An 8736-nucleotide genomic window follows, 5' to 3' on the forward strand; every position below is an offset into this window, starting at 1 on the left:
TAGAGTGTACAGAAAAAAAAAAGAGACATTCAAAGAAAAGAACACGGTCCCTGCAGTCAAACATGGCGGAGGTTCCCTGATGTTTTGGGTTGCTTTGCTGCCTCTGGCACTGGACTGCTTGACCGTGTGCATAGCATTATGAAGTCTGAAGACTACCAACAAATTTTGCAGCATAATGTAGGGCCCAGTGTGAGAAACCTGGGTTTCCCTCAGAGGTCATGGGTCTTCCAGCAGGACAATGACCCAAAACACACTTCCAAAAGCACTATAAAATGGTTTGAGAGAAAGCACTGGAGACTTCTAAGGTGGCCAGCAATGAGTCCAGACCTGAATCCCATAGAACACCTGTGGAGAGATCTCAAAATGGCAGTTTGGAGAAGGCACCCTTCAAATATCAGGGACCTGGAGCAGTTTGCCAAAGAAGAATGGTCTACAATTCCAGCAGAGCATTGTAAGAAACTCATTGATGGTTACCGGAAGTGGTTGTTCGCAGTTATTTTGGCTAAAGGTTGTGCAACCAAGTATTAGGCTGAGGGTGCCAATACTTTTGTCTGGCCCATTTTTGGAGTTTTGTGTGAAATGATCAATGATTTGATTTTGCTTCATTCTCTTTTGCGTTTTTTCCTTGCAAGCAAATTAAATGAAGAGAATAATACCAAAGAATTTGTGATTGCAATCATTTTCAGGAAGAAACTGAGTATTATCTGACAGAATTGCAGGGGTGCCAATACTTTTGGCCACCACTGTATATATATATATATAAATGATTATAAATATATATACCTTGTATATAAATTATATGTCCCAGTGTTTCCTGTGATGTATATGCCTCAGTATATCCTGTGATATACTGTATATGCCCCAGCATCTCCTGTGATGTATATGACTCGCCCCCTGGGCTGTGTGGGGAACTCGGAACCGGGCCTTTTGTGGGATGCTGGGGGTTGTAGTCACCGTGACGATGGCCCGGTCCCTTGGCTCAGGGTGGTCAAACCAGTGGCAGTCTATTTATGGTGTTTTTATGGTTTAATGTCCGACTACGCCACCCGTGGATTGCGGTCAGGATGAACCGCCGCTGCAGGGCAGACCGCTGAGGCTGGTGTTGTGGGTGCAGCAGAGTGTAGTACAACTCCCCACGGGAGGAGTATAGCCTCAGGGCAGTGTAGAGTGATGATGGTGGTTGTGGTGCGGGGCGTCCCAGTACTAGTAGTGCTGAAGCGGTGAGAAAGCACAGAGACAAGGTGTTGCAGTTCAGGTTCTTTACTCACAGTTCTCATCCAGGTCACTTGTGCACAGGTAGGACCGCCTGAGCCGTGCTGCGTCCACCAGGCAGGGGGCTCGATCAACCCCCAGGCAATTCCGGAATGTGGCACAGGACTCCCTTCTATCCTTTCGTCAGCCGTGCCCCACCAGTGACACTACTTCTGTCCAGCTGCCTCGGGTCTTCTCCTGGGAGGACTGGATGCCCACTTCCCTGACCCTGTATGGTGTGCCTTCCTAGTAGGTGTAGTGAGGGGTGGCACCAGTAAATGATCACGACCTCCGGTTCTTGGTTAAGGATTAGTCACCTCCACCAACTTGGGATCCGGTACCCTGTTCTGCCAACCCGTCACCCGTAATCTCCTGGGTCCTTAGGGTTCCTTCTGCCTTCGTGTCTCTGGGCCTCTCTTGGTGTTCTGTTCCTTCTTACTTTCCTTTCTGTTCTCCTCTCTTCTCTCGGGCCCCGGCCTCTACTCTAGGCCTGGCCCTGGAGCAGAGCTCCCGCGGAGCCTCTCCTCACAGACTGCACTTCTTCTCTGCACGACTGAACTCCTCTGAACACTGTTCTAAGATGGTGCCCACCTCTTATACCTCCCTCTCTGTGTATGAGCCCAGGTGACTTGCAACCAATGGGCCCCCACCTATGCCCAGAAACCGTCCCCTCCTGCTCCTACATCACTGGGTTTTCCTCCCCCCTCCCCACTCCAGCCAGGGACATGGTCTGTCGTGCCTGCATTACTGTACTAATGGGAGCACCGTTGAGCTGTCCCCCGGAAATGGGGTGTGTGTGATGCATGCAGCTAACTGAGTCCAGGTCCACACGCCATCCTTACCCGGGAGTGGGATATCACACCTCTGGTTGAGGTGCAATACCTCTTTAGCGACCGAACCCTCGGGGCGCTACATATAAGTAGAGATGAGCGTTGTTCTACTCGAACTGTTCGCCAATCTCAAATTCGAGCTGTTTTGGGCGGTGTTCGAGCCGTTCGGCGAACACGAACAATTTGAGAAAAATTCGGCTGTTCGAGGTTATGTTCGATAACTGTTCGTGCACCAAAATCATAACTGGATTTTTTCTCAGTAATGATGAAAATTAATGTTAATACGCAGTTTGAGTGTACAGCGGGGTGGGGGGAGGGGCAGGGGATGGATCTCTGCAGGAACAATGAAGATCTCCATTTTTTTTCCTCTTTCCCGCATTTACAGTGGGGAGGTGCAATCTGTCAGCCTATCAGCAGCGCACACACGGAGCGAAGTGCTTTTTTTCACACAAGCAAGGGCATGTGTCATTGGCAGTGTATGTCACATGTCCTTGCCCTATACGACCAAGCCATTTTCCCCGTCGCCACCATTTTCTCACTGCTGCAGCTGCATGTTAGACGGCACCGCTGTTGCTGTGTGCGCTATACCTTGTTAATTTCAAGCCAATTTTCGCACAAATCTACAGATAGCTTGGGAGTAGGGAATAGTTGTGATTGCAGTCCTTTTAAGGACTAGGTTACAGCATTTCCTACGACTTTTATCAGGCAGGTCTGTGCTCTTAAATAGATAGATTGTGGGAGTAAAGACTAATTGTAATTGGAGTCCTTTTCAGGAATAGGTTACATCAGTTCCTATCAGTTTTTGCCAGGCAGGTCTGTGCCAGTGCTGTGCAAGTTTTTTTCACAGCATTTGGCTGAATCTAGCAAAGCTAATCCTTTTTGGCCTATTGCAGAGTGTGTTAGTCAGTGGAGTAGCCTATCTGTGTTGCAAGATATACCACCTGTGTATAGAATACCAATTTTTTTACTGCACCTAGTGAAGTAAAATCTTTTGGGCATAGCATCATTCTATTAGTCCATCTATACTGACCTCCATCAGGTTGCAAACTGAATATAATTTTTTTCTGCATCTAGCTCTGAAAAAATATTGGGCTTCTAGCTGTGTGTGGGACTTGTTCTATTAATCCATCTATACTGACCTCCATCAGGTTGCAAACTGAATATATTTTTTTCTGCATCTACCTCTGAAAAAATATTGGGCTTCTAGCTGTGTGTGGGACTTGTTCTATTAGTCCATCTATACTGACCTCCATCAGGTTGCAAACTGAATATATTTTTTTCTGCATCTAGCTCTGAAAAAATATTTGGCCTTCTAGCAGTGTGTGGGACTTTCTCTATTAGTCCATCTATACTGACCTCCATCAGGTTGCAAATTGAATATCATTTTTTTCTGCATCTAACCCAGCCAATAGTTTTGGCCTAATACCACAGTTTGGCCACTCAGCTCTGCTCGGTTCCCATCCATTGTTTTTTTGTGCAAACAACTCCAGAGTTGTTAATTAGTTAACCACCAAAATGAGTGGAAAAAGGCCTGCTGCTGGTGGAAAGGGGAATAGGCGTGTTGGGAAGGGGAAAAAAGGTTGTGTCCGTGGGGTAGGTGTTAAAGCAACAGTAACATCTGCAGAAGAAAGACCATCTTCCAGCCAAACTAAAATGTCTACTTCTTTTAGCGGACAATGTGATAAGATCCCTTTCTTATGGCCACGCCAATCGCTACAAATTCCAGATGAGGCACAAAAACAGCAGGTGCTTCAACGGATATCAAGTGCTCCTTTAAGTGGGCTCTCCTCCACATCAACTTCAACATCACAAATACTCCAGTCCTCAAAGGTGTCACCCCAATCGCACTTGCTTCCTCACAGCTCCCAAATCTCCAGCTGCCCGTCTGAGTATGAGGTAGAACAGATGGTTGAGTCTGCAGAGCTGTTTACTCATACTATAGCCTGGGAATCAGAGGTCGACTCCAGCGCTTCTGTGAATCCAGACGAGGAAATGATCTGCACTGATGCCCAGAATCTTTATGAGTCGGATCCAGGACCAGACGCAGAAGGTTCTGACCATAATGTAGACCCTCATTCCCAAACTGTAACTCCTGTTGGTGGAGACAATGAGGAAGACGATGATAAGACTCAAATACCTGATTGGAGCGACAACTTTAGTTTTTGGTCAGGGCAGGAACAGGTTGGCTCTGAGGACGACGGGTGTGATAACGCACAGGGTGATGATGATGAAGTTGGAGATCCCACTTACTGTCAACCCACAGTCAGCCAAGAGATGAGGTCAGCAGAGGAGGTGGAGGACGATGCTAGTGACGACGAGGTCAGGTTGCGCCTTCCTGGACAGAGACGTAGTACTGGAAGCACGTCAACAACTGCATCCTCAAACACAACTCTGCCTCTCACCACAAGTCGTGGTGGCTCTTCAGGTCGCATGGGTGCTAAGCCTTGCATAGCCTGGGCATTTTTTCAGATCGATAAAGATGACCCAACTCGTGTTATCTGTAACATTTGTCAGCAAAAGCTAAGTAGAGGCCAAAAAATACATAGTTTGAGTACTTCATGCATGAACCGGCACATGGACATGAAGCATAAGTTGCAGTGGGAAGCTCAGTGTGCTACAATGCGGCCTAGCCGGCCGGGCCAACCACCGTCTGCCATATCTTGTGCATCCGCGGCCTCTTCATCCTCTGTGACTGGGGGGACAGCAGTCACACCTGTTTTGGGGCGCAGACCTGCCACCTCTTTACCCGCAACAGCCAGCGTGATTGGCAGGTCATCATTTTCTTTGGAGGTGGTAACACCAGCTGGTGTTGAGCGCTGTCCGACATCGATAGCACCACCTTTGGATCAAGGCAACCTAACATGTCCGCCTGCATCTTCCTCACAGACCGGCAGTTTGCCGGGGACACCCTTATCAACCCCGTCTAAGCACAATAGCCAGCCCTCGGTCCCTCAGATGTGGACAAGTAAAAGACCATTTCCTCCTAGCCATGAGAAAGCTAAGAGGTTGAATTTCACCATCTGCAAGTTCTTGGCTACAGAAATGCTGCCTTTCCGCCTGGTGGACACAGAGGATTTTCGAGACCTTATGTCCGTCGCAGTGCCCCAGTACCAGATGCCCAGTCGGCACTACTTCTCAAAGAAAGGTGTGCCTGCGCTCCACCAGCATGTCGCACACAACATCACCGCTTCTTTGAGAAACTCTGTGTGTGACAGGGTGCATTTCACCACAGACACTTGGACGAGTAGGCATGGACAGGGGCGTTACATGTCGCTGACTGGGCACTGGGTAACTATGGTGACAGCAGGACAAGGGGCTGCTGTCCAAGTCTTGCCGTCCCCACGAGTTGTGCGTCAATCCTCTTTATGTCAAAGTTCCTCCACTGCTTCTGCCTCCTCAACCTCCTCTCGGTCTTCCACCTGCACCCAAAGCCTGTCTGGTCATGCCACAAGCTTTCTAACTGCGCAGAAGGGATCCTGCACACCTCCTTACTATGCTGGCAGTAGGGCTCAACGTCATCAGGCGGTTTTTACATTGAAATGTCTGGGAAATGTGAGTCACACAGCTGAGGAGTTGTGGTCAGCTCTGGAGAACCAATTTCATGAATGGTTGTCTCCACTGGACCTGAAACCAGGGAAGGCCGTGTGCGACAATGCTGCAAACCTGGGTGCGGCCCTTCGCCGGGGCAATGTCACACACGTGCCTTGTATGGCTCACGTGTTGAACCTGGTTGTCCAGCAATTTTTAGCCCACTATCCCAGACTAGATGGCCTTCTGCAGAGGGCACGGTCGCTGTGTGCTCACTTTCGCCGTTCGCATCCCGCAGCTCAGCGACTTACATCTCTACAGAAGTCGTTGGGCCTGCCACTTCACCGGCTAAAATGCGATGTGCCTACCCGGTGGAATTCAACTCTGCACATGTTGCAGCGACTGTGGCAGCACCGACAAGCCCTGGTGCAATATGACGCGCCCCCTGGGCCATATTCTTTAGGGGAATACCCGGAGCCGGATCAGATGGGAGTTGTAGTCTTCCGAGTGGCTGTGACCCGGTCCGTGCCCAGGGTGTCAAACTCAGTTGTATGTGGCAGTCCTACAGATGTTATTAAGTTCTTAATGTCGACTACGCCACCCGTTGTATTGCGGTCACTATGGCCGCCGCTGCAGCAGGGTCCGCTGAGGCTGATGGTGTTGGTGCAGCTTTTGATAGTATAACCCCCAACGGGTGGGGTATAGCCTCAGGGGGTCAGGTGCAGAGGATGGGGGTTGTGGTGGTGCAGCATAGATGTTAAATGAAGACAGAGTCGGTTTGTGCAGTTTAGGGTATTTACTCACTGCTGATGTTCCGGTCACTCCAGCTTCAAGTGACCACCCGAGCCGTGCTGCGTCCACCAGGTCCTGGATTCAGCAAACCCCCAAACAAGTCCGCAGCGTGACCCTGAGCTCTCCTTCTGTCCTTTCCTCTGGCCGTCCCCACTAGTGATCCACCTAGGTCCAGCTCCCTCGGGCCTTCTGTTGGGAGACCCTTGGCCTTGGGTTCCCTGACCCTCCACGTGGTTTGCCTTCGGGGTGGATGTGGTGGGTGGCCGTGGCAGACGCTGCCCACGGCCTCCGGTCTCTGGCTAGGGTGTGCTTTTGCCCCCACCAGCTTGGGATCCGGTACCCTATTGCCGACTCTTCACCCGGGGATTGAATTTGGGTTCTCAGAGTCCTCTCTTTGTCTCCTCTGGGTCTTTCCTTCTCTGCTCCACTCTCTCTCTCTCTCTGGGGCTTCTCTGCTCCTCTTCCTCCTCTGACTTCTCTCTGCAAAAGGCTGGCAGACTGACTGACCCTGATCTTAGATGGTGCCCACCTTAAATACTCCCTCTATGTGTGAGCTCAGGTGACCAGCACCCAATGAGCTCCTAACTTTACCCAGGCTGCTCCCCCTATCTGCCCCTACACTACTTGGGATGTACCACCCCCCTCCCACTCCAGCCAGGAACAGACTCGGTCGTACCTGCACATTTCTAAGTGGGAGTACCGTCGGCCTGCTCCTCGGAAATGGGATGTGTGTAGTGCATGCAGCCTACCGAGCTCAGATCCACACTCCATCCTTACCCGGGAGTGGAATATCACACCTCTGGGTTGAGGTGCAATACCCCTGTAGCAGCCGAATCCTCAGGGTGCTACATTCCCCCCTGGTAAATCACAGCACGTCCTCGGGCTGTAAGACATAAACAACACCAAAACATACAAAATTTTTTTTTTTTCATATCAACAACATAGTAAAAACATATAAAATAACATACATTAGCAGCATCATAAAACTTTTCATATAAAACATTCTCGTCGCCTCTGGCTCCTCCTCCAGTCACTGTGCAACGTGTGACCGGGTAAAGTGCGACAGTCTCTCTAGAAAAATGGTTTTCCTATAAAACCGGTAGGGGGCGCTTTAGGACGCGCAACTATATACAAAAGGGGTAGTGGCCGCTCTCAGTCCTCGGCCAGGTATTGGGGAGGAATGACCGCTCTCAGTCCTCGGTCAGTGGGATTTAAGGGTTAAACGGGTAAACAGTTCACACTTGCTGGTCCCAACGGGGACTATGATAGCAGCAGTAACAGTTCACGGTGCCCCGACGGGCAACTATATACAGCTTGTACTCTGCTGTACTTAACGACGGCGTCCTCCTGCTCTTTCTTTATGGTTTCCTTTAGCTTCAGACCCGTCCGGGTCCTCTTGTTCTTCCTCCTCACACCGCAGCTCTTCCTCCGTCAGACGATGCACATGGAGGGCGTAGGGTCCTTTGGCACACTTGTGCCGGGTGAAGGTGACCTCGTCCCCGATGTAAAGGTCACGACCTCTGTGTCCCTCCGGTAGGTGGGACTCAACGTCTCTCCTGGTCACGAAGACGTCACCTAGGGTGCGGTGGTCTCGGATGAAGCCCCACCTATGCTGCATGTTAAACTTTATCACAGTCCCGGTGGTGCGGGGACTATGCGCTGCACGGGGGTCTCTCCTGGCCCGGCTCTTCTGCTCCGCGCTCCTTATTTGAGCTTGCTGTTCCCGGACCCGCCTCTCTCTCCGCTCCCTCTCGAAGACCTCGAGCTGTTGGCGGCAGCACTCTGCACGCTCCGCTGCAGCTGCCCGAGTCTCCTGAGTGAACCCCATGAGATCTTCTCCGGTGGGGTCCCACTCAAACTGGGTCTCTTCTAGCGGGGGCGAGATCCTCTTTACGGGCTTTGGAGCCGGGATCAGGGGTGCACACATGGCCCCAGCCTTCCTCTGCCGTTCCAGTTCATGATATTCCTGGGGCCAGATGAAAGGCTGCCCATCCGGGCACGTGTGTTGGGTAAACAGGTCCTCTCCCAGATGCGGCACTTTTGGTCTTATGGGCGCGGTGGTGTTAGCGCCCGGGTTGCCCGGGCCTTGCGGCCAGGCCTGGGGTATCTGGAAGGTGAAGGACACCGTAAGGACGGCGGCACCCTGGGCTACTTGGCCCTGCGACCAGACCGGGGGCTCCGCGGAGGTAGGGGGCGCTGTTGGTATTGCGACGCCCGGGGGTACTAGGCCTTGCGACCAGGCTGGTGGTACTTCCTGCTTGGTCACGCTCGGGGTCGAGGCGTGTGACGTCACAGGGGTCGCGGCTCCCGTTTGAGGCCTAGTCTGCGGCGGTGA

This window comes from Phyllobates terribilis, unplaced genomic scaffold (genome assembly GCF_046119375.1).
Source record: "Phyllobates terribilis strain yellow unplaced genomic scaffold, ASM4611937v1 Scaffold_10__3_contigs__length_209671492, whole genome shotgun sequence".
Taxonomy (NCBI): domain Eukaryota; kingdom Metazoa; phylum Chordata; class Amphibia; order Anura; family Dendrobatidae; genus Phyllobates; species Phyllobates terribilis.